The following is a 24,120-nucleotide window of genomic DNA, read 5'->3' on the forward strand; positions in this document are numbered from 1 at the left end:
TATTCACATGGAAAAGTAGAAATTATCTCTATGGTCTAGATAGTAGTTTGGAGTTTTAATTTTGCCAAGGGGAATTAGATACCACAAAATAGAAGGTAATATGTTCTGAATCTGTTATGTCCAAAGATTTCTGTAGAAATATATGAAAAATCTTGAGCTCAAGACTTAAATAAATTGTCAGTGACATGTTTACTTTACATCCAAGTTAGGCTTATTTTAACCAAATAATTTGGAAAGAAAAAGAAGACATTGAGAAAAATCTTTGATTTCCTTTTTGCTTCAGTATTCTAGATGTTTACAAAGAAAAGATTGACCCTTCACACATTTTGTGGTTCTGATTGGTTAGTCTGTAGCATTGCAAGCTATTTCACCAGTAGCAAATAGAGGTGAAATCTTAAGCAAAATTTCAAGAATTTCTTTAGACAAAATGTAACATACCTGGAAACCACCAGGCCTGTTTAGAATTATGCATTAAATTTGGATTCAAATGTGTTCGGATTTACTTGCATAAACACATTCAAAGTTTAGATTAAAATAATCCACAAGAATTGTTTATTTGTTTTAGACAGTATTAAAGATGGTGTCCTTGGAATTTTTTAGGGAACTAAGAAATCAAAAAGACTCAAATTATAATCTTTCCTAGTAACAAAGAATAAGCAAACTTTGACAAGGGATAAATAAAAGATGGAAGTTAAAGGTTTAAGTAGTACTTCCTTACTTCTAGATGTACTGCCGTTAGTACTTCTACTTCAAAACAGAATAAACATCATTTATTTTTATTAATTATGTTAATTTGTTACAGTTAAGAATGATTCAAAGTTAGAAATTATATGCCTACTATATGCTTTATATTCTACTGAATTCACTTCTCATGCTTATTATTTGCATCTCATGCTTCTTATCTGCTAAGTTGTATGCTTATTTAAGATTTGTAAGCATTACTGTGCATATTTCCAATAGATAGTGGCTTCTAGAAACTCCTTATCGTTGAAATCTGATAACAAATTTCCAAATATCATGCATATCTAACTGCTGGGTAGGGTAAAAGAAATAGCATGTTTGTCTAAAGGATTTCAGAAATCTTGAGAAATGTAGAGTTTAAACTCTCCTGTGTGATCTGCAGATATATTATGAAACTTGCCTTCTTGGTCTGCCAAAGATATTTTCATTTTTCTTGTCAGTTTTATCCTTTCCAAAATAGAACAAGCACTGGTATGTCTAAGGATGAGTTTTCTGTATATTTAAATGCCCTGAGTTTGTAGTTCTAACCTTCTTTCATAACAAGTTTAAGAGGTGAGAATGACACCCTGAAAAGCCATTAAGGACCAGTCTCTTTTGAAACTTGAGAGACTCTGTTGCTTATTCATTTGCTTTTAATTTGATTGTTAATTTACCAAATAATATTAATTGTTTATATGTACTCTCTTCACTGTTCTGTGGGTCCTATTTTCTCTATCCATTTGGATTAAAATTTCCTTGAGTTCAGAGGCTCCTTTTCATGCAGGGGGAATACCATTAATGCATATTTGATGAAACATCTTGCTACCTACACTCTCTTAGTTGATATTACTCAACTAAGAGAGTTGGATTTCTATGTGGAAAATCAACTTGCAGATATGATCAGGACCTATCACAGGCCAAGAGTTCAGTGGAAAGTTAAAAAGCTAAGACAGCAGTTGGACACTCTGAACTCACATTTTCGGAGGTCTCTTAGTACTAAAAACAAGAGTAAACATTCAGTCACAGCAGTGTGCTGACAACAGTGGGGGAAAATGTTTATTGTATAGCTTTAAACTTTTATCAGACCACATCAACTCAAATTCACGAGTCACAATATTTATGCATATGTACATGCACACACATACACACATAGACGTACACCCACACGTTTAAATTCTACATTTATCTTCTGAATGGCAGTTTCATTGCATAGCTTCCCTGGAGTCAAAAGTATTAAGCTATTTGAGGTAAACATTTGAAATACCCCACAGTTTTGCAACCGAGCTTTTGTATTTCTTCATTTCTTTTTTAATCTATGAGATCTTTAAAGCAGGGAAGTAATTTAAACTTATCTTGACCTTTGAGATAATTCTACTATTGAAGCAACTGATATAATGAGGCGTTAGCCAAGATTTCTTGGTTGAATTTCTCGTTTACAAGTTTTTTTGCTTTAATAAACATAGTTTTATAGTCTGTAAAATTCTCACATGTGTCCAGTAGAGGGTTTTTTCTTTTCCTTTGAAAGATGGAATGGATATTATGCATGACACTGGTAATACTCAAATGTTAAGCTGGAATATTTGTCTCTGGTATTGTTTTCACTCCCTGTGGCATTCGGGCTGAAGGAAAGCCAGATCCTTAAAGAGTCTGATTTTTTTAAAGTAACCACAAATCATACGTATTTGATGAGTGTTGATCCCTGCGAAGCACAACCTTGGGCAGTACCTCAGTGTTTGAAATAGATTTGAAAGTTGTTCTTCAACAGTGATGAGTTCTTGCCTTTTGTGGATACTTTTAGAGAAAGCCAGACATAATTAACGTATAACTTATTAAGCTAAATTTGATTTGATGCAGAAAAAGAGAGAGACAGGAAAAGAGGATTACGTTCTAAAGAGACTGATTTTCCTCTGTGGCCCTAGAATGAGAACCACACCTCTCGTGTCTGCTTTAGAGGAGGGAGAGAAGGGAATGACGTGCTTCCGTTGGATTTGAGAAAGTGGTATCAGTGAGTGGACTCGTGTTTAAATGTAGTTTAAATGTAGTACCTCAAAAACTGGGAAGAAAATTATCTTGGAAGCCAAGAAAGAACAAAGAGCTAGGACTTAGCAGGTTGGAGGACTCTGACAATTCCCCAAGGGAACTCTGGGAGGGACCTTTTGTTTTTTAAAAATGTTATTGTTTAAAATTATAGTAACATTCACAGAAACTTGAGTTTCTCTTTTTCTAGAAAGTTACTTTTTTAGAGATGGTCTTATCTTCCAATCTGAATAAATCACAGAACTTTGTCTTTTCAAAAAGGAATGTTAAAAGGAACATTTTTTATGAGGTGCCTATGGGTCCATCTAGTCAAGGCCATGGTTTTTCCAGTGGTCATGTATGGATGTGAGAGTTGGACTGTGAAGAAAGCTGAGCGCTGAAGAATTGATGCTTTTGAACTGTGGTGTTGGAGAAGACTCTTGAGAGTCCCTTGGACTGCAAGGAGTCCATCCTAAAGGAGATCAGTCCTGGGTGTTCTTTGGAAGGACTGATGCTAAAACTGAAACTCCAGTGCTTTGGCTACCTCATGTGAAGAGTTGACTCATTGGAAAAGACCCTGATGCTGGGAGGGATTGGAAGCAGGAGGAGAAGGGGACGACAGAGGATGAGATGGCTGGATGGCATCACCAAATTGATGGACATGAGTTTGAGTAAACTCTGGGCGTTGGTGATGGACAGGGAGGCCTTGCGTGCTGCACTTCATGGGGTCACAAAGAGTCGGACACGACTGAGTAACTGAACTGAATTTGCTCACTAGAAAATGATGGCTAGAGCCCAAGTCTTAAAGAAATGAGTCCTGCCAACAAATCAGTAAGCTGAGATGTAACTTTCCAAGTTTCACATTAGTACCTCCTATTCTGTGGCATAAAAAAAAAAAAATTAAAGCTTTTCAAATGTAACAGATGTTACTATCTGCTCTTTTTAGTGTTCTGTTCCATGCTTCATCTCATTCAATTTTTAGGATAAAACAGTTGACCTGTTTCAAATCCTCAAAGATGATGCTGTTAAAGTGATGCACTCAATATGCCAGCAAATTTGGAAAACTCAGCAGTGGCCACAGGACTGGAAAAGGTCAGTTTTCATTCCAATCCCAAAGAAAAGTAATGCCAAAGAATATTCAAATGACCACACAATTGCACTCATCTCACACGCTAGCAAAGTAATGCTCAAAATTCTCCAAGTCAGGCTTCAACAGTATGTGAACCATGAACTTCAGACGTTCAAGCTTGATTTAGAAAAGACAGAGGAACGAAAGATCAAATTGCCAACATCCATTGGATCATCGAAAAAGCAAGAGAGTTCAAGAAAAACATCTACTTCTGCTTTATTCACTAGGCCAAAGCCTTTGACTGTGTGGATCACAACAAACTGTGGAAAATTCTGAGTGATGGGAATACCAGACCACCTGACCTGCCTCCTGAGAAATCTGTATGTAAGTCAGGAAGCAACAGTTAGAACTGGACATGGAACAACAGACAGGTTCCAAATTGGGAAAGGAGTATGTCAAGGCCATACATTATCACTCTGCTTATTGAACTTATATGCAGAGTACAGCATGCAAAAAGCTGGGCTAGATGAAGCACAAGCTGGAATCAAGATTACCGGGAGAAATGTCGATAACCTCAGATATGCAGATGACAGCACCCTTATGGCAGAAAGCAAAGAAGAACTAAAGAGCCTCTTGATGAAAGTGAAAGAGGAGAGTGAAAAAGTTGGCTTAAAACTCAACATTCAGAAAACTAAGATCATGGCATCTGGTCCCATCACTTCATGGCAAATAGATGGGGAAACAATGGAAACAGTGAAAGACTTTATTTTTTGGGTATCCAAAGTCACTGCGTATGGTGACTGCAGCCATGAAATTCGAAGATGCTTGGTCCTTGGAAGAAAAGCTATGACATACCTAGACAACATAGTAAAAAACAGAGACATTACTTTGCCAACAAATGTCTGTCTAGTCAAAGCTATGGTTTTTCCAGTAATCATGTATGGATGTGAGGGTTGGACTATAAAGAAAGCTGAGCACTGAGGAATTGACGCTTTTGAACTGTGGTGTTGGAGAAGACTCTTGAGAGTCCCTTGGACTACAAGGACAGCAAACCAGTCAATCCTAAAGGAAATCAGTCCTGAATATTCATTGGAAGGACTGATGCTGAAGCTGCAACTCCAATACTTTGGCCATCTGATATGAAGAGCTGATTCACTGGAAAAGAACCTGATGCTGGGAAATATTGAAGGCAGGAGGAGAAGGGGACGACAGAGGATAAGATGGGTGGATGGCATCACTGACTCGATGGACATGAGTTTGAGCAAACTCCAGGAGTTGGTGAAGGACAGGGAAGACCGGCATGCTGCAGTCCATGGGGTCGCAAAGAGTCGGATACGACTGAGTGACTGAACTGAAGAGTAGGGGTATAATTACCACCAAATGAGAGGAACATTGGAGGTTTAGGGACCAGTGGCTATACAACCCACATGTGGTCAGAAGTCCAGAGTAATAATAATAGAATCTAAGTTGTATTGGGGATTTAGTATGTGCCAGATAGTGTTTCCAGCGCTCTCCAAATACATTATCTTATTTCATCCTACAAAACAACCCCACAAGGAGGACTTGCACTGTATTTACCTTACAGATGATGAAACTAGGCAGAGAGAGTTTAGGGAACATGCCCAAGTTTGAACCCTGTCCTAGAGGCTCGACTTCTAGTCACTTTCTCACTTTCCATTTCTTGATCAGATCTTCTCATTGCCACACAGAAGTTCCATAATAAGAGGTGACATTCTGATGGACTTAACCAGCTTCATTGACTGAACTCAGAGCCTTCCTCTAAAGAACACCTTGTAATCTGGTGTATAACAGGGTATAATGATTGACCAAAATATAAAGTTACCAAATAATACCTGAACAGTCTTCTAACCTAATTGAGGTTGGCTTAAAGTAGTATTAAGCAGAAGCATCACAATATATGTTTCTTATGAAAGAAAAAAGGAAACTAATCAGTGAATTTATGTGCTTCTGTCCTCTTCCTGGGTTTTTGCTTCATCTGGTTCCATCTGGCTCATTTCATGTGGCCAAAAACATTGGTCCTGTGGTTATATTTTACTGCCAGAATGTTGCTCCTTGGCCAACTGTTCAGAGAAGCCAAAAGATTCTCTGAGCTACACAGGTCAACTTCATCTGCATCATGCCTATTTATTCCACTGGCATTGTCTTGCATATTGAATGGCATTCTTAATGATGTTCCAAATTGTGAGTAACACTAGCTTAATTGAACATGAGTGAAATGGTTTCCTTATAGGCAACATTACAGTCATTATGATAATAACAACATGTTTAACAACCATTGCACAGTGTGAAAGGTGGGGGGCGGGGTGGGTAGGTATTATAGGAGGGAGACTCTGGTTTTAGAGCCAAATAGACCATACTTGGATGCCAGTTTTGCTGCTTTCTTTTTTAATAATTTTATTTATTTATTTATTGGCTATGCTTTGTCTTCGATGGTGCACAGACTTTTCTCTAGTTACTCTGGTTACTAGAGAGCGGGAGTTACTCTCTAGTTGAGTGTGTGGTCTTTCTCATTGCAGTGCTTTCTCTTGTTGCAGAGCAAGGACTCTGGGGCACGTGGGCTTCAACAGTTGTGGCACATGGGTTCAGTAGTTGCAGCTTCCAAGCTCTAGAATTCAGGCTCAATAGTTGTGGCTCCCAGGCTTAGTGGCTTTGAGGCATGTGGGATCTTTCTGGACCAGAGTCAAACTGTGTCTCTTGCTTTGGCAAGTGGATTCTTTACCACTGAGCCACGAGGGAAGCCCCTCTGCTGCTTTCTTGGGTAATTGCTTGACCTCCTTTAGTAGATTCCCTGTCTATAAGTGGAAAATACAAGTGTCTGGTTCAAAGAGCCTTTACATGGAATAGGTACATGCCTATCTCCTCTTTAATAGCATGTTCTATATTTCCCTTACTGTTTCATCCATTCTTTGATGCTTCTGTAAATTACTTCATTAACATCAGAACTGCTCTTGGTTATCAAATAGCACAAAACGGCTCACCTATAAACAGTTATGTTATAAGCAACCTGCAGGTAGAAAAACAGCCTCGCCTTGATAAGACACAGTGGGGAGACAGGTTGAGAGCTGGTTGGCTGTCCAGTCGCATTGTTGAGGTTGGAATGTCAAAGTCTTCATAGCTCTGAGACATTAGTCAAGCTATTTCTCTTCAGTTTGCCTTAGTTTCTTCATCTTTAAATGGGAGGGTTATGAGGATTGTACATTAGTCAGTGGTCATGCCTGGCATGTAGACAACAGTACAATTAATATCAGTTAATCCATACCAAAATTTAAGCTCCATATGGTAGCAGTTTTTGTCTTTTTTCCACCTCTGTATTACCAGTACCCAGAAGGGGATATGGCATATAATAAATGCTTGATGTATATGTGCTGAATGAATGAGCCAATTTGCCAGTGTTTTTAGACCCCTGACAGAAGTGGGAGCGTTTTGCTTCCTTTCCCTGTATCATGGAACAGAGGGTCAAAGCTGAAGAGACCCTGGAGTTCATCTGCTCAAACCTATCACCCAACATTGAAAAGTTTGAAGACCTTTGTAGCTGTTGAGTAGCTGAAATCAATCTAATGCAAAAGACAGACATTCCAAGAGCAACAAGTGTGCATACTACATTCCAAAAGAAGCCTTGGGAATGAACTGGAAAAACAGAAGCTTTGTCTTGGGCTAAAGGAACACACTCTGTAAGAACTAAGGTGAACATGAATAAAGCACTCGAATGCAATCAGAATTCGGATAAAATATGAATACATTCATCCAGAAGCTGATTGTCCAATGCCGTTGATAAGCCTGGTCAGTGGCATGCTGATAAATGTTAACAGTCAGCTCTCTATGAAAACACCAGAAAAGCCTGTTTGTAGTATTTGCTGATTTCTGTGGCAAAAGTTTTCCCACCGGTCCGTTTCAAGCCACAGAGGTCACTAAGTATGGCATTGACAGGAAATGCCAAATTGTACTTATAGGTGCAATAGACATGCATGACATCGGGAATGTAGATAGTAATAAAATGTAGCCTGATTATTAAGTGATGAGTTTTGAATATTTAATACCATTCTTTTCAACATAATTTTTAATTGTAAGTTTATATAATTTAATTTTTAGTAGTCATTAGATATAACAACCAACTTAGAAATATTTCTGAAAATTAAACAGTTTGCTTTTGCCAACTAGTATGGATGGTTCTCTGGAGAAGGAAATGGCAACCCACTCCAGTATTCTTGCCTGGAAAATTCCATGGATAGAGGAACCTTCTGCTGCTGCTAAGTCACGTCAGTCATGTCTGACTCTGTGCTACCCCATAGACAGCAACCCACCAGGCTTCCCCGTCCCTGGGATTCTCCAGGCAAGAACACTGGAGTGGGTTGTCATTTCCTTCTCCAGTGCATGAAAGTGAAAAGTGAAAGGGAAGTCGCTTAGTCGTGTCTGACTCTTAGCGACCTCATCGACTGCAGCCCACCAGGCCCCTCCGTCCATGGGATTTTCCAGGCAAGAGTACTGGAGTGGGGTGCCATTGCCTTCTCCGCAGAGGAACCTGATGGGCTACAAATCAGGAGCTGCAAAGAGTCAGACCCTACTGAGTGACTGAGCGCACACACATATGGATGGTTCTAGCACAGCCCTATGCTGATCCTTTGTTAGCTACTTAAAAACACTTACCTTGTACTAGAGACATAATGACAAGGAAAGTGGGTGGATCTTTGCTCTCATAAAGCTTATTTTCTAGTGGAGGAAGGCAGACAATAAGCAACAAAATAAAATAGGGATTTGGATGGGAAATTCTGCTTGGGGAAACCGTACATCCGTGGGTGCATTTGCAGTCCTAGGCAGACAAGGTGTAATTCAGATTGCACCAAGTGGATGAAACTATATGGGTACTGACCTCATTACTGACTGTGTTCTTGATCAGATAAGACTCCAGTCTCTTGAGTGAGTTTGCCTTAGCTTCACCTTTATTGTAAAAAATATAAGGAAATATAAGGAGGAGATGGAAGAGAAGGGGCAGTTTATACGATCCAAGAACCTATATTAGATACACACACACACACACACACACAAGAAATCCAAACATAACAATAAAGCTAGTCATCAAATCACAAGAGAAGAGAACAAAAGAAGAAAGGAACAACAACAAAAAAAAACCCTAGAAAAATAATCCGAAAACAATTAACAAAGTACAATAAGAACGTATATTCAGTAACCACGTTAAATGTAAATGCACTAAATGCCCAATCAAAAGACATAATGTGGCTGAGTGGATATAGTGTATTTTGAATTACATTTTTTCATCTAATCCTCAGAAGATAGAAAATATTGAAGCAAAAAATGGAAAGTAAGTTAATTGATAGTAGTAGCATTGAAACATATATATTACCACATGTGAAATAGATAGGCAGTGGGAATTTGCTGTGTGACAGGGAGCTTCAGTCCAGTACTCTGTGACAACCAAGACGTGTGAGATGGGATAGGAGCTGGGAGAGAGATTCAAGAGGGAGGGGACAAATGTACACTGATGGCTAATTCGTGTTGATGTATGGCAGAAACCAACGCAATATTGTAAAGTAATTATCCTCCAACTAAAAATAAGTGAACTTATTAAAAAATTAGTGGCAGTAGTGTCATATAGTAATACCTTTTTTTGATGTGTCTGTCCATGTCACACATCCACATTCCTGCCTGAAACATGGATGTAATAAGCTAAGAGTAATTATGTGATAAATTTTCGATTTTCAAAATTAATCATACAAATGTAAAATCTTGGATTAGAAGGAGAGCTAGCCAGACCAATCTTGTCTCTAGCGCATATATTTTTTGGATGGCGCCTATAAATATTAGTCTTCTAATGTTTGTTGCTCGATCCCTTTTGGCAATTAACTTGTCCTTAGTTGATTTGTGGATTATCCACTGAAAATTGTTATGAATAACACAATATAATGGCAGAATATGTTTATATAGGATAACAAAGTAGATTGGCCTGAGGAGAGCTATAACTCTATAAAATATCCTTGGTTTTCAGAGATTTCTCTTTTCACATATGGCAATGTTTAGATAAGGAATGAAAAACTAGCTGAATCTGATTAGTGTTCTCATGCAAAGGGAAGATGGATGTCCTGTTTAAAAATCATAGTAGTTTGATGACGTAAATACATTCTCTAGTGAAAGGGTGGTCACTTTAGGGGAGAGAAAAACAACAAAGTCCTTCTGCCATCTTTGGGTTGTACTTGACACAGACCTCTCATCTGTGGGTTCCACAAAGTGTGACCACCCTGATCGCAGATGAACTAGGAGGGAAACCTTGTATTACTCACGTAACTATTTTATTTCTATAATCTTACTATTTCCTAGAAATGACTAGATATTTCCCTGCCATAGCTTTCCTGAACTCTTTGCCATAAAGTTCAGAACATCGTGAGCACAGGTGGTTGCCTGTTGCCAGCGGTACTGCTGCCAGGGGACGTGGCTTTGCCCGTCTTCCCCTGTGGAGGATAAGCATGACCCTTACAACTTCTGATTGTCTATGCTGCCTTCCTACGCTTTGGCCGAGATACTGAGGGACATGAAACATCAGGTTTCTCCTGCTAAGGAAATCCATGTGAGCTGAAGAAACAGAAACATCAGAGAACTCTGACTTGTAGAAATGCCAAGAAAGGGGAAGAAGTTATTGGCTGGAGAGACGTTATATTGTGTTTTGGAATGAACTTAAAAGGCTTAATGTTTGTGTTAGCCGTGTATGACTTTTATAAAAAGTATCTTGCCTTCCCAGTGTTGGTTGAAAGGGGAGGGCCTCTTTTTTTTTTTTGGTTAAGTGATTTGTATGTAACTCTCAGCACTGTATGAGACACTAATTGATATATGATAGGTATGAATGTGCTACTGGGTAAGAAAAACGCCACTGAGCCAATTTTACTCATGTAACCAGTAGTCAGCTGCCAGGGGTACCAGCTCCCAGGGATACTCCATCACGGTCATCTCCAGTCACTACAATTCTAAAGATAACCACTATCCTAACTTCTAAGAGCATAGGTTTGTTTTGCCAGTTTTGTGCTTTTTGTGAATGAAATTACACAGTATAAACTCTTCTGTTTTGGCTACTTTTGTTCGCCACTGAGATAGTGAGACTCCTCCGTATCATTTTTGTGTGGTCGTAGATTGTGCGTGCTCATTGTCATAGTGTTGCATTGAGTAAATATACTGCAAATTACTATTGTTGGTAGATACTTGGGTATTCCAGTTTCAGGGTATCATGAATAGAGCTTCTGTGAACATTCTAGGATATGTCATTTGTTAAACAAATATGTGTGTGGTGTGTGTAAGTTTGTGTTCATACACATAAGTTGGATATATCCCAAAGAATAGAATTTCCGGGTTGTAGGTTATATGTATATTTTTTGATATTCCCAGATAGATTTCCAAAGTGATTGTACCATTTATATAATCCCCAAAGCAATGTACCATTTTTCCACATCCTCAGCAATGGAGTATTCCATTTTCAATGACAGAATCTTAATAAAGCATGGCTTAGTTATACTAATGTCATCTAATGCCTTTTATTTATGGCGATGGCTCTTCTGATTGAGTGACTTGTTTTTCTAGGAATGATATGGGTAATAGTGAGACCTTTACACTTTATTTCTCCTCATGATGAATAATACATACCTGTGAAATAAGTGACTATCATCGGAAATTTGGCCTTTTGTGCAGAAACAGAACTTTCCCCCTCTCTTTGACCCATATTTCATTTAAATCTATGGTCTTATTCTTATATTTTATCCATATTTGATGGATAATCCAATAATCATCATTGTTAGCAAAACCGATATGACCCTTTATTCTATTTGAAATTTTCCAACTTCTATTTTTATTTCTAGTTATATATCCTGTGTTGTGTTTGTCAGCCTTTTTCTTCCATAAATTATTTCTTGGAAAAGTTGTTTTGTTGTTTCCTAAGTCAGCTTAACCTGTTTAAACATGCTAGTACATAGACAATATAAATCAAGATACAGTACATGTGTCTTGTTTTTTTTCACAGATTTCTTTTTTCAGTTCATGTGCTTAGAGCAGTTGTTTCTTTTGTTCTCTTTCCTCTTTGTCATTGTTTTTTTAATGTCAAGATTCTGGTGACATATATCACTGCCTCTAAAGTTCATCATAAGTTGATGCATGATATCAGCCTTACTTCTGTGATATCAAATAAGCAGGCTGACTCAGGTTCAGTTTCTACCATGTCAAAATGTGATCATTAATTTCTAGGCGATGATTGGAGAGATGTCAGTTCAGTTCAGTCGCTCAGTCATATCCAACATTTTGCGATCCCATGGACTGCAGCATGCCAGGATCCCCTGTCCATCACCAACTCCCAGAGCCTACTAAAACTCATGTCATCGAGTCAGTGATGCCATCCAGCCATTTCATCTTCCGTCATCCCCCTTCTCCTCCCACCTTAAGTCTTTCTCAGTATCACGATCTTTTCCAACAAGTCAGCTACACATCAGGTGGCCAAAGTATTGGAGCTTCTGCGTCAGCATCAGTCCTTCCAATGAATATTCAGGACTGATTTCCTTTAGAATGTACTGGTTGGATCTCCTTGCAGTCCAAGGGACTCTCAAGAGTCTTCTCTAACACCACAGTTCAAAAGCATCAATTCTTCGGTGTTCAGCTTTCCTTATAGTCCAACTCTCATATCCATACATGATTTCTGGAAAAACCATAGCTTTGACTAGACGGACCTTTGTTGGCAAAGTAATGTCTCTGCTTTTCAATATGCTGTCTAGGTATGTCATAGCTTTTCTTCCAAGGAGCAAGCATCTTCTAATTTCATGGCTGCAGTCACCATCTACAGTGATTTTGGAGCCCAAGAAAATAAAGTCTGGTCACTGTTTCCATTGTTTTCCCATCTATTTACCATGAAGTGATGGGACCATACACCATGATCTTAGTTTTCTGAATGTTGAGTTTTAAGCCAACTTTTTCACTCTCCTCTTTCACTTTCATCAAGAGGCTCTTTAGTTCTTCTTCACTTTCTGCCATAAGGGTGCTGTCATCTGCATATCTGAGGTTATTGACATTTCTCCCGGTGATCTTGATTCCAGCTTGTGCTTCATCTAGCCCAGCGTTTCTCATGATGTACTCTGCATATAAGTTAAATAAGCAGGGTGACAATGTATGGCCTTCACGTACTCCTTTCCCAATTTGGAACCTGTCTGTTGTTTCGTGTCCAGTTCTAACTGTTGCTTCTTGATCTGCATACAGATTTCTCAGGAGGCAGGTCAGGTGGTCTAGTATTCCCATCTCTTTCAGAATTTTCCACAGTTTGTTGTGATCCACACAGTCAAAGACTTTGGTGTTGTCAATAAAGCAGAAGTAGATGTTTTTCTGGAGCTCTCTTGCTTTTTCGATGATCCAATGGATGTTGGCAATTTGATCTCTGGTTCCTCTGCGTTTTCTAAATCCAGCTTGAACATCAGGAAGTTCACGGTTCACATACTGTTGAAGCCTGACTTGGAGAATTTTGAGCATTACTCTGCTAGTGTGTGAGATGAGTGCAATTGTGTGGTCGTTTGAACATTCTTTGGCATTGCCTTTCCTTGGGATTGAAATGAAAACTGACCTTTTCCAGTCCTGTGGCCACTAGTGAGTTTTCCATATTTGCTGGCATATTGAATGCAGCACTTTCACAGCATCATCTTTTAGGATTTGAAATAGCTCAACTGGAATTCTATCACCTCCACTAGCTTTGTTCGTAGTGATGCTTCCTAAGGCCCACTTGACTTCACATTCGAGGATGTTTGGCTCTAGGTGAGTGATCACACCATGCTGGTTATCTGAATCAAGAAGATCTTTTTTGTATAGTTCTTCTGTGTATTCTTGCTACCACTTCTTAATATTTTCTGCTTCTGTTAGGTCCATACCATTTCTGTCCTTTATTGTGCCCATTTTTGAATGAAATGTTCCCTTGGTATCTCTAATTTTCTTGACGAGATCTCTGGTCTTTCCCATTCTGTTGTTTTCCTCTATTTCTTTGCATTGATTGCTGAGGAAGACTTTCTTATCTCTCCTTGCTATTCTTTGGAATAGCATTCAACTCTGCATTCAATTGGGTATATCTTTCCTTTTCTCCTTTGCCTTTTGCTTCTCTTCTTTTCTCAGCTATTTGTAAGGCCTCCTCAGACAACCATTTGCCTTTTTGCATTTCTTTTTCTTGCTGATGGTCTTGATCCCTGCCTCCTGCACAAGGTCACGAACCTCCATCCATAGTCTTCAGGTACTCTGTCTATCAGATCTAATCCCTTGAGTCTATTTGTCACTTCCACTGTATTATCATAAGGGGTTTGATTTAGGTCATACCTGAATGGTCTAGTGGTTTTCCCTAGTTTCTTCAATATAAGTCTGAATTTGGCAACAAGGAGTTCATGATCTGAGCCACAGATCAGATCACATGTACATGGAGTATATACATGTATATACATGGAGAGATGTAGCATATATAATAGCTGTAGGTTATATATCTTGAAGCTTTCAAATTCCAGTCCTAATGCTCTCTAATTGGTGGCTTATAAGGTAGAATAAAAAGGAAAGCTGCTGCTGCTGCTGAGTCGCTTCAGTCGTGTCTGACTCTGTGCGACCCCATAGACGGAAGCCCACCAGGCTCTCCTGCCCCTGGAATTCTCCAGGCAAGAACACTGGAGTGGGTTGCCATTTACTTCTCCAGTGCATGAAAGTGAAAAGTGAAAAGGAAGTTGCTCAGTGGTGTCCGACTCTCAGCGACCCCATGGACTACAGCCTACCAGGCTCCTCCATCCATGTGATTTTCCAGGCCAGAGTACTGGAGTGGGGTGCCATTGCCTTCTCTGAAAGGAAAGCTAAGGCAATATAAATGTATTCTAGAGATCCCATGGCATGAAGTAATATATACTTTATTATCAGACAGATACTTGAAATCATGAACTGAAAAGTAAGTTTTAGAAATTGGGGAAGAAATTAAGAATTTATAACTTTATCTTCTAAACTTTAGTCTCTACCTAGTAGGCTCTGGTTGCTGTTATATTTAAATCTTATTTTTAGATTCTTCATAAATGGGGTTTTCCTAAAAATTAATAGTCCTCAAAACTGATATTTCTCAGTGCCTAAGTAATTCCCTGGGTCTGGTTGGAAATTGTTTTAATTTTTTCAGGTCAATATTATTTCCTATATAAACTAAATAGCAGCTTTGAACAGCTAATTGTTTAATCAATGATAAATTAAAATTTATTATTGTGGCATGTAAAGTCCACAGGATTAATTTATTCAATATATCAACCTATGAAACTTTTCAGCCAAATTGCTTTAAAAAAGCAGCATAACTAATCTTTGTTTTCAACTCCCTGTTGTCCTGTCTGCTGTCAGGGAGATAATAAGATACAAAATATCCAAATTCAGAGAGAAAGAGGATCCCTAGGCACAAGGATCATGCTCTTAAGTAGATAATCAGCCTAATATTCACTGAATACAGATCGACCTACCTGGCATGATGGAGTTCAGCCTCCACTGGGGGAACTTATTCTGAGGTGGTACCTTATAGAACAATCTGACAGCAAAATAAAACGTGGGGAAATAAACAAAGCACACATTCCGTTTTTCAGGCTTTATTTTTGTGTTGGAAATGCTTTCCCTTTCTTCTTCTTTTTTAAATCATTTTACTGTATTTGAGTCAAGAGACATGGGTTCGATCCTTGGGTCAGGAAAATCCCCTGCTGGAGAAAATGGCAACCCCCTCTAGTAATTCTTGCCTGGAAAATCCCATGGACAGAGGAGCCTGGCAGGCTACAGTCCAAAGGGTCACAAAGAGTTGGACACAACTGAGCTCCTAAGGATTGTGTTTAAATGAAGGCCCAGCGCCAGAAACTGTGAGGAAACTTAGGCTTTTGCTGAAAAGAGCCAGACAACTTATAATCAAAAACTAAATTCTGTGGCTTAGGCCAGTGCCTCTCAAAACGGAATATTCACCCTTAATTCCTGGGGATCTTGTTAACACGCAGGTTCTGATTGAGTAGGGCTAAGGTAGGGCTAACTGTATCTGCATCTCTGACAAGCTCCAAGATGGTGTTAATGCTACTAATCCTGTTGGAGTAGGAAGGAGTTTTAGGATATAGATGTTTGAGTAAATTTTTTTCAGATAGAGTAAATTTTGCAAATACAAATGTCTTGCTCTATGTGAAATCAGAAAAAAAAGTCATCCTTTAGTAGAATCCAAAAGTAGTCCTAATTCTTATTAGTGTAGGTCAGATGTCATGATATAATAAATGGATCACAAACAAAATATTTAGACATGGGAAATAAATCATTGGGAATTTTGTGAATACTTATCTAAAGCATTTGATCTTTTGGTCACACTGCAGAGCATGTGGAATCTTAGTTCCCTGACCAGGGATTGAACCTGTGCGTACTGCATTGGCAGTTTAGAATCTTACAAACCTAGACAGCATGTTAAAAAGCAGAGACATTGCTTTGCCCCCAAAGGTCCTTATAGTCAAAGCTATGGTTTTTCCAGTAGTCATGTATGGATGTGAGAACTGGGCCATAAGGAAGGCTGAGTGTTGAAGAACTGATGCTTTTGAACTGTGGTGTTGGAGAAGACTCTTGAGAGCCCCTTAGACTGCAAGGAGATCCAACCAGTCAATCCTAAAGGAAGTCAGTCCTGAATATTTGTTGGAAGGACTGATGTTGAAGGTGAAGCCCCAGTACTTTGGCCACCTAATGCAAAGAACTGACTCATTGGAAAAGACCCTGATGCTGGGAAGGATTGATGGCAGGAGTAGAAGAGGATGACAGAGGACAAGATGGCTGGATGGCATCAACAACTCAGTGGACATGAGTTTGAGCAAACTCCGGAAGGTGATGCAGTCCATGGGATTGCAAGGAGTTGGATACGACTGAGCAGCTGAACAACAGCTTTTAATGGTTTGCTCCTGGTTGACAGAAACAGTCTTAAGATGACACTATTGAGAGGAGGATGGGTCTGAAAAATTAAGAGTGTAAGTGGTTTTTCTTTTTGAAATGTTCAGAATGAGGTTGCCAAGCCATCTGCTTTTGCATCAAAAAGTTAATGAATTTTCATTTTCCATGACTGATATAAGTGACTAAAAGAGTCTCGAAACATATCTCAAGCAAAAATGAGGTTGACTGCGAAAGCTGGCCCTGTCCACCGTGTGGTTTCCATTCTCGGAGAAGGATTTGTATAACACTTCTGAGAAAGCTGTCATCCTATACCACTAGAAATAGCAGAAAGTTTGTGTCACAAATTTAATGATCACTGGCCACTTTTCAAGTATTTTATTTTCCCCTTTTACTCTTGGTGGCAGTGAACTAAGAGGAGAGGGGAAAGTGTGAGCCAGTGCCTCTTTTAGTTTTCCTGTTTAACTAGGAAAACTAAGGGGTAACTGAATACATAGTATTTTCTATTAGAATGTTTGCAAAAAAGTCCTTCCTGTAGACATTTCTTATCTTGTAGGAAGACAATACAGTTTTTAATAGTCAAATCTAATCCGACTTTAATTATTGATTATATATTATGTATTTTGCCATGCAAAATATAATTTCTTATTTTCACTATAAAATTTCTTTATTATCATTGTGGTGAAGTCCCAGCACACAGTGTTTCTTGAGGTTACATTTATATGATGATCAAAATACAAACTATACCACTTTTTGCTTGGATGACTGGCAACCAGCTGAACTAGATTTCCATTCTTATCTTGACTCATTATACATCAGGCAAGTTACCTCTCTGGGTTTCAAAGTTCTCATGCGAAATTGAGTGTATAGACTGTTTAATTACTTTGTCCCTCTAAGCTTATAGAAATAGCATTATGGAGGTGTAAGAAAACTATTAATGACCCAGCATGTATTCATTAAATCAATACTAAACTCAGGAGAGATCAAACAGCAGTTCAATGTCCTTCTGAATTTATGTTCAATTCCATCATTCACTGAACGAATGTAAATTGAGAACATATAATCTGCTACGTGTATGAGGTCTTGAAATGTATGCTTTCAACTCAGATATCTGTTGCTTAAATCAGGGATTGGCAGACTTTTAAAAGTGACCCTGTTGCTAACATTACTCTTCTGAATAATAATTACTATTAACAATAATTACTATTCAGAAGAAGAATACTTATTCTTTGGAACAATGCTAAGTATAAACAAGAGGATAGGTATGAAGATGAAGACTAATTTTTACCTTAAGTTGTGTGTTCTAAGGTGCCTAAAAAGATAATTTTCTTAATTCTACTGTGAAATCAATTAATGCGAGGTTAATTTGCTCATTTGGTTCAACTGGTTTACATGCAGCTGTTAGCAGTTTAAACCCTGCCACACTGCCAAAGTAAAAATTTATATACAATTAAGGTAAACTTGTCCATTCTAAAGTTTAAATTTAATAAATGAGATAAATAAAAAGGACTTAGTAAAAATTATATGAAAAAACAAGTCCAAATATGGTAACATACAGTTCAGAGGAGAATGGTATTTGTTATTTCTCAAGAGCCTCTAGACCACAAAATACCAACATTAAAGATGAATACAAGCACTGGGAGAAATGAGACAGATAAGAGACACCATATGTTGTAGATTCTGGAATTCATCAGAGATAAGGAATGAAGCTAAGCCTTTTCCTGGATGGGTCTGGGATAAAATGAAATGAGAGGTAATGCTAAGTATAAAACTCTATATTTGAAAAGTTCTTTCCCACTAAGATTTCAGATACATTTATGATAAATATCCATTTTAAGTATCTAATTCAAGTTATACAACAAATTGTTATCTAGAAAGAAAGTGTGTGGAACATAATGCATTTAAAGTGAGTAGTTTAGCTTTATGAACTGAGATTCCTTTGTTCAAGTTGCAGCTTTTCCATTGACAGGTGTATGACATTTGTTACAGTTCTTAAGTGGATTCTATTAAGTTGCCTCTGCACCTACAGCATTAACTGCTGTGAGTATTGAGAGAGAGAAGGCATGTATAACTCTGAGACCAGTGCTTGGCGTGTAGTAAGCAATCAGCTTGTGCTAGCAGCACACCAGACTTCCCTGGACTTCACTGTCTCCTAGAGTTTGCTCAAACTCGTGTTCATGGAGTCAGTGATGCCATCCAACCATCTTTTCCTTTGTCACCCCCTTCTCCTGCCCTCAATCTTTCCCAGCATCAGGGTCTTTTCCAATGGGTCGGCTGTTTGCATCAGGTGAGCCAAGTATTAGAGCTTCCGCCTCAGTACCAGTCCTTCTGATGTATATATATTCAAGGTTGACAGAGAAGCCTGGCATGTTGCAGTTCATGGGGTCGCAAGGAGGTGGACATGACTTTGTGACTGAACAACAGCAAGTTATTATTTTTCACAAGTATAGGCTACAGATTTCTTCCTGAAGATAAATTTAAATGTGAATAGGAAGTTTGTTTATGAAACAAGACTAATTCTCTGTTTTATATATGGTGCCCATTATTTTAAAAAAAATAGACAAAATAACAATCACCAACCACTGACCCTTTTAGAATGAGGGAAATTTATGCTATGCATATATACATGCATATGTGTATATATGTGAATATTTGGATATATATGTGTGTTTGTGTGTGTGCATACATACATACCACTGCCAGGAAAACCGGATTTCTCATATCTAGTAACTATTCTGAAATGTCTGTCCAGACCTAGCCAGGTGTCATGTATGCCATCAGTATTCAACATATATTTGCAGAATTTAATTTTTTTAATGCTTCAGGTCACTATTATTGGGTTTTTTTTTTAACTTATAAAACAATTACAGTAACCCTTGGCTTTTGAGATTTTGGCTTCTATGAGGAACTCTGGGGTACATGACAGGTAGTGATTTTATCCCTAGTACAACCAAGCTGTTCTGTGGGTTAAAGTTACTTAACTACGGAATCAGCCAGTATGCACATTGCAATATGGTTTCTTCATTCTCCCCTGCAAATGCAGTAACTGTGAAGTGATAAACATGTTATATCTTTAGAAAAATGGCCCCTAGAAGAAAGATGACTATTCATCTAGACTTGGGCTGTCCAACAAGATAGCCAGGAGCCACAGAGTCCTAGAACTATAGCTAACCCAAGGGAGAAGTGCTGTAAGTGTAAAATGCACAGAAGATTTCACATACTTAGTATGAACAAAAGTGAAAACTCTCTTACCAATAATTTTTGTATTGATTCATGTATAAATAGTAAATTTTGCATATATTGGGTTAAGTAAAATATATCATTAAAATTAACTTTACCTGATTTTTCAAAAATCTTTTTATAATATGGCTTCTAGAAAATTTAAATTTGTGTGCATGACCCTCATTTGTAGTTCATGTTATATTTCTGTTGGACAGCCCTGTTCTAGACAGGAGTAACAAAAAAGAAAACTGCTAAGAAAATGATAATTCTTAAGAAAAAATGATTTTAAAAATGTGAAATTTAAAGTGATTAATGAGATCACTTTCTCTGAACAAGTTCATCATAGTCCACCATATTTTTATTTCCAGGAAAAAAAAAAATATATATATATATAGGGAATTTTTCATTGAGCCCTCCAGTCTATGCAAAATTGCTTATCAAGTAGGAATTAAAACTTTAGCAAACCAGTGCTGTTAATGGAAATGAAAGGCAAAAAGTCTAGAAACATTTCTATAAAGTAACAAGTAGTAAAAATATCAGTGAGAATATTTATCTATAAAGTAACAAGTAGTAAAAGTACCAATGAAAGTATTTATTTATTTTATTAAATTTTCTAAGGGAAAATCATACTCTATAGTGATATTAGTAAATTTGGGGATTGTGAAGATGCATTTGAATGTCAAGAGTGTAATGCAGTTTTCCTCGGTATTTTTAAATCTTATGATCTCTCATTAACCTCAAGACACCAAGGCTGAGAGTAGTTCAGTAACTTTCAAGGTCGCACAGCAGGGAACTCAGTTCTGTGTGACTCCTAAGTTCATGTGATGAAGTGAATCCATGAGACCTTGGTTTCTGCAGCTACTCTGAAAAATAACGTTACTTTGCTCAAGAAATTTTGAGTAAAGCTTCCTATTTTGTTTCCTTCTCAAACGTTATCCTTTTGTTAGCATACTAAAGGTACTGGGAAGTACTGAGGAACCAGTTATCTTTGTTATATTTTTTCTCAAACTTATTTCACCATGGAACACCTGTTTCCCTTCATATGTACCTATATAGCATCCATCACCTATGCTTTCTAGAACTAATCTATTTGGAAATGCTAAGATATATTCAGCTTCCTCCTATCATCTGTCATTATTGATTACTAGGGAAAATTACTTTGAGAAAATAGAAAATATTTGGGAAAATATGTACTTCAGTGTTCCAATCTCTCACTTCTAACTTGATCAGAGAATCAAACCAAAGAGTAAAAATATATACTTAGATGTATTTTTTGGTTATTCTTATATCTATAGTGTGTGATCTAGAGCAATTCAAAGAACACTGTCTTCAAACTGATTACCTGTCTGGAATTGTTTGCAGTAGACACACTGTAGGACTTACATGTAATAAAGCTACACTTCTGAGTAAGAACTTCTTTGTGGGATTTAGAAAAGCACTGGCAAGGTCACGAATAGGTCATCATGATCACAAATGTAAATGATTGCACAGTTGGTGCTGGTTACATGGTGAACAACAATTTTTAGTGTATCTCTTATTTTACACCATTTTTTAAAACTTTCCTGACTTTTTCCCTATAAATTGTGCTTAAAATGCCATCTGCTAAGTCACTTCAGTCGTGTCCGACTCTGTGCGACCCCATAGACAGCAGACCACCAGGCTCCCCGTCCCTGGGATTCTCCAGGCAAGAACGCTGGAGTGGGTTGACTTTTCTTCTCTATCAGGGATCATGAAAACAGACTGTTATTAACAGTTGCTATGGCAGTGATACATGTGTAAGAGTTTAAATAAAAAATAAAGCTGTGTTGCTATTTAACTACTCTGTATTCTGAAATTATTAATAAGCATTTTTCAGCAGCACTTCTGCCCTCAACCTGTCCCCTGATGCCTTGAATGCTGCAAGCCTGCACTGGGGTTTCCAAGTATTGTCCTAATCACACTACTTTTATGACTACCATACTCTGGTTATCTTGGATTCAAAATATAACCCTCTACCTTCTTCATAGAAAGAAACAATTTAGGCACGTGAGCTCCATGGTAACAAGTTTCAAGAGCTCATGGCGTGTGTTCTCTCAGCCCTGCTTCACCAGACACTTTTGAGATAACCAGCTCCTTTAGATTTGACACCAATGGATCCTAAAATAAACTGAACAAGGATATGAGATTGTTGGGCCCTTGATTTCTTTGTGCAGAGTTTAGTTCACTGAGAAGACTGGTTTCACCAAGTCACATGCTAAATAATATAACAGAAGATCTTTGCACTGATGAAAGTGATTACTGACCAGGATTGTGCACCCGGATGCTAGCTTTAGGTTCTGTTTTGACTGAACCTCATTTCTTGGATTCCTCTAAAGTAGGTATGTTTTTCTCTTTCCTGCTTATCTCAAGTGTGCTATGAAGTTCAAATGAGATCATGCTTGCAAAATAACATAGGGATGTGAAGTATCGTCATGAGCTGCAGCATTTGTTCATGGGCATCATAGATGAATGGAGCCTTCAAAAGTCTTTGAGCGGTTGTCTGAGACATTCACATGATATCATATACAAACTGGTGGTTCCTGTGATTTTTTAGCATATGAACCTTCCCAAGTCTCTTCCCACAACATCCCTCCCAACTACCAAAGGAAAGCCATTTACATGTGTGTGTTTGGTAACATGAACAAAGATGGGAATGAAGGTGGTTGGGAAGAGGGTTCACAAGATGGAAAAGGATGCTTATGCCTTTCCCGGCTTGGAGTTAATGCCCCTGTGACCTCTTAAAGCTTCTCCCTGTACCCTCAAAATTGCTCAAGAATACTTTGGAGGCAGGAAAATTGATGTTATGACATCATTCTAAATGTTTTATTAGGTAGAACTTTGTTCAAGTCCTGCTGAATTCAGCTGCTCATCCAAGAGAGGTGAAGTCCTTGTCTCTGAAGTAGGACCAGTCAGTCTTTTGCCTCCTAGCTGATTCAACTGCTTACTACTTGTGTTCCCAAAAATAATAATAGTATCTAACTCAAAAGGTTTCTGTGTGAATCAGTAAGATAACTTTATAAAGTGCTTAGTAGAGTACATGTTTATTACTGTTGTTACTGCTACTACAGCTGCTGCTTTTGCAACCATCATCCTTAAAGAGGGTATTTATGAATGCCTTTTACATATACCCATGTCTTTATATACCAACTGTGCCCTTAAGAGAATACGAGAGGGATAATAACGGGAAACTACCATTTGCCTATCAGTGGGCTGCTGGTTACCAAATTCTGTTCTAGCAAAACTGTAACTTGTTTTAGGTGGTTCTTTGTTTTAAAAAATGAATATAGAATGGACAGATGCTATGACCCCTTTTTTTGACAAGCAGACATTCTGGTATTCAGGGTTAAGAGAAGCTTATACAGATGTTAGCTTTTCAAGATAATGTTTAGGAAACAAAACAATTAGCTAAAGCCAAACTCAAATACTGATTCGTATGTATGTGGTTGTACTTGAAGAGAGTAACTTAGATTCTGATGGCCTTAAATCCCTTTTATGGTTTCTTTCTGTTCAAAAAATAGTGATTAACTGTAACCTCTGGAGTTGTTCTCAATACACATCTATGAACAAATTAAATTTATGCTTTCCTATTCTCAGAACACTAAGATTAGTTTTTTTGATGATTAAAAATGCATTTTAATGGCCTTTTAAGCTTTAAATTTTTCTGAATGTTTTCTTTAATGACATTATTATTTGAATACATGATTTTAACAAAACTCTTATAGAATGTATTAAATATAGTCAGTTTCAGGAAAATATTCAGCATAGGTAATGCAAAACTTAATATAGATTATATGCCCAGTTCAAATATATAAAAAGATTAGCTGCATTTTAATAATGGAGAAAATGAGGCTCTTAGAATCTGTAAACCTCAAGAAATCAAGAAGTCGTTGATCTGCTCTGCCACAGATAGGGTAATGTTGTCCAGCCCAAGTCTGTGTCCAGTGCACAGTGAGACCTAACCCACGAGTTGGAGTTGGAGCAGAGAAAGGTTATTGGAGGATCAAGCAGAATAGGTGGTTTGTGTTCAAAAAACCCCAACTCACCAATGGCATTCAAGGAAGGGTTTTTAAAGGCAACATGTGAGGTGATGGCTGTAGGGTGTATGATATTCTTCTGATTGGTTGGTGGTGAGGTACAGG

General features: G+C 37.9%; 1 protein-coding gene across 10 annotated transcripts in view; it reads left to right on the top strand.

Annotated features, from left to right (window-relative positions):
- Nucleotides 1-24,120, top strand: part of PDE4D (phosphodiesterase 4D) — a 1,603,025-nt gene that overhangs the window by 1,221,421 nt on the left and 357,484 nt on the right. The gene's annotated exons all lie outside the window — the stretch shown is intronic.

Source organism: Bos javanicus, chromosome 20 (genome assembly GCF_032452875.1).
Source record: "Bos javanicus breed banteng chromosome 20, ARS-OSU_banteng_1.0, whole genome shotgun sequence".
NCBI lineage: Eukaryota > Metazoa > Chordata > Mammalia > Artiodactyla > Bovidae > Bos > Bos javanicus.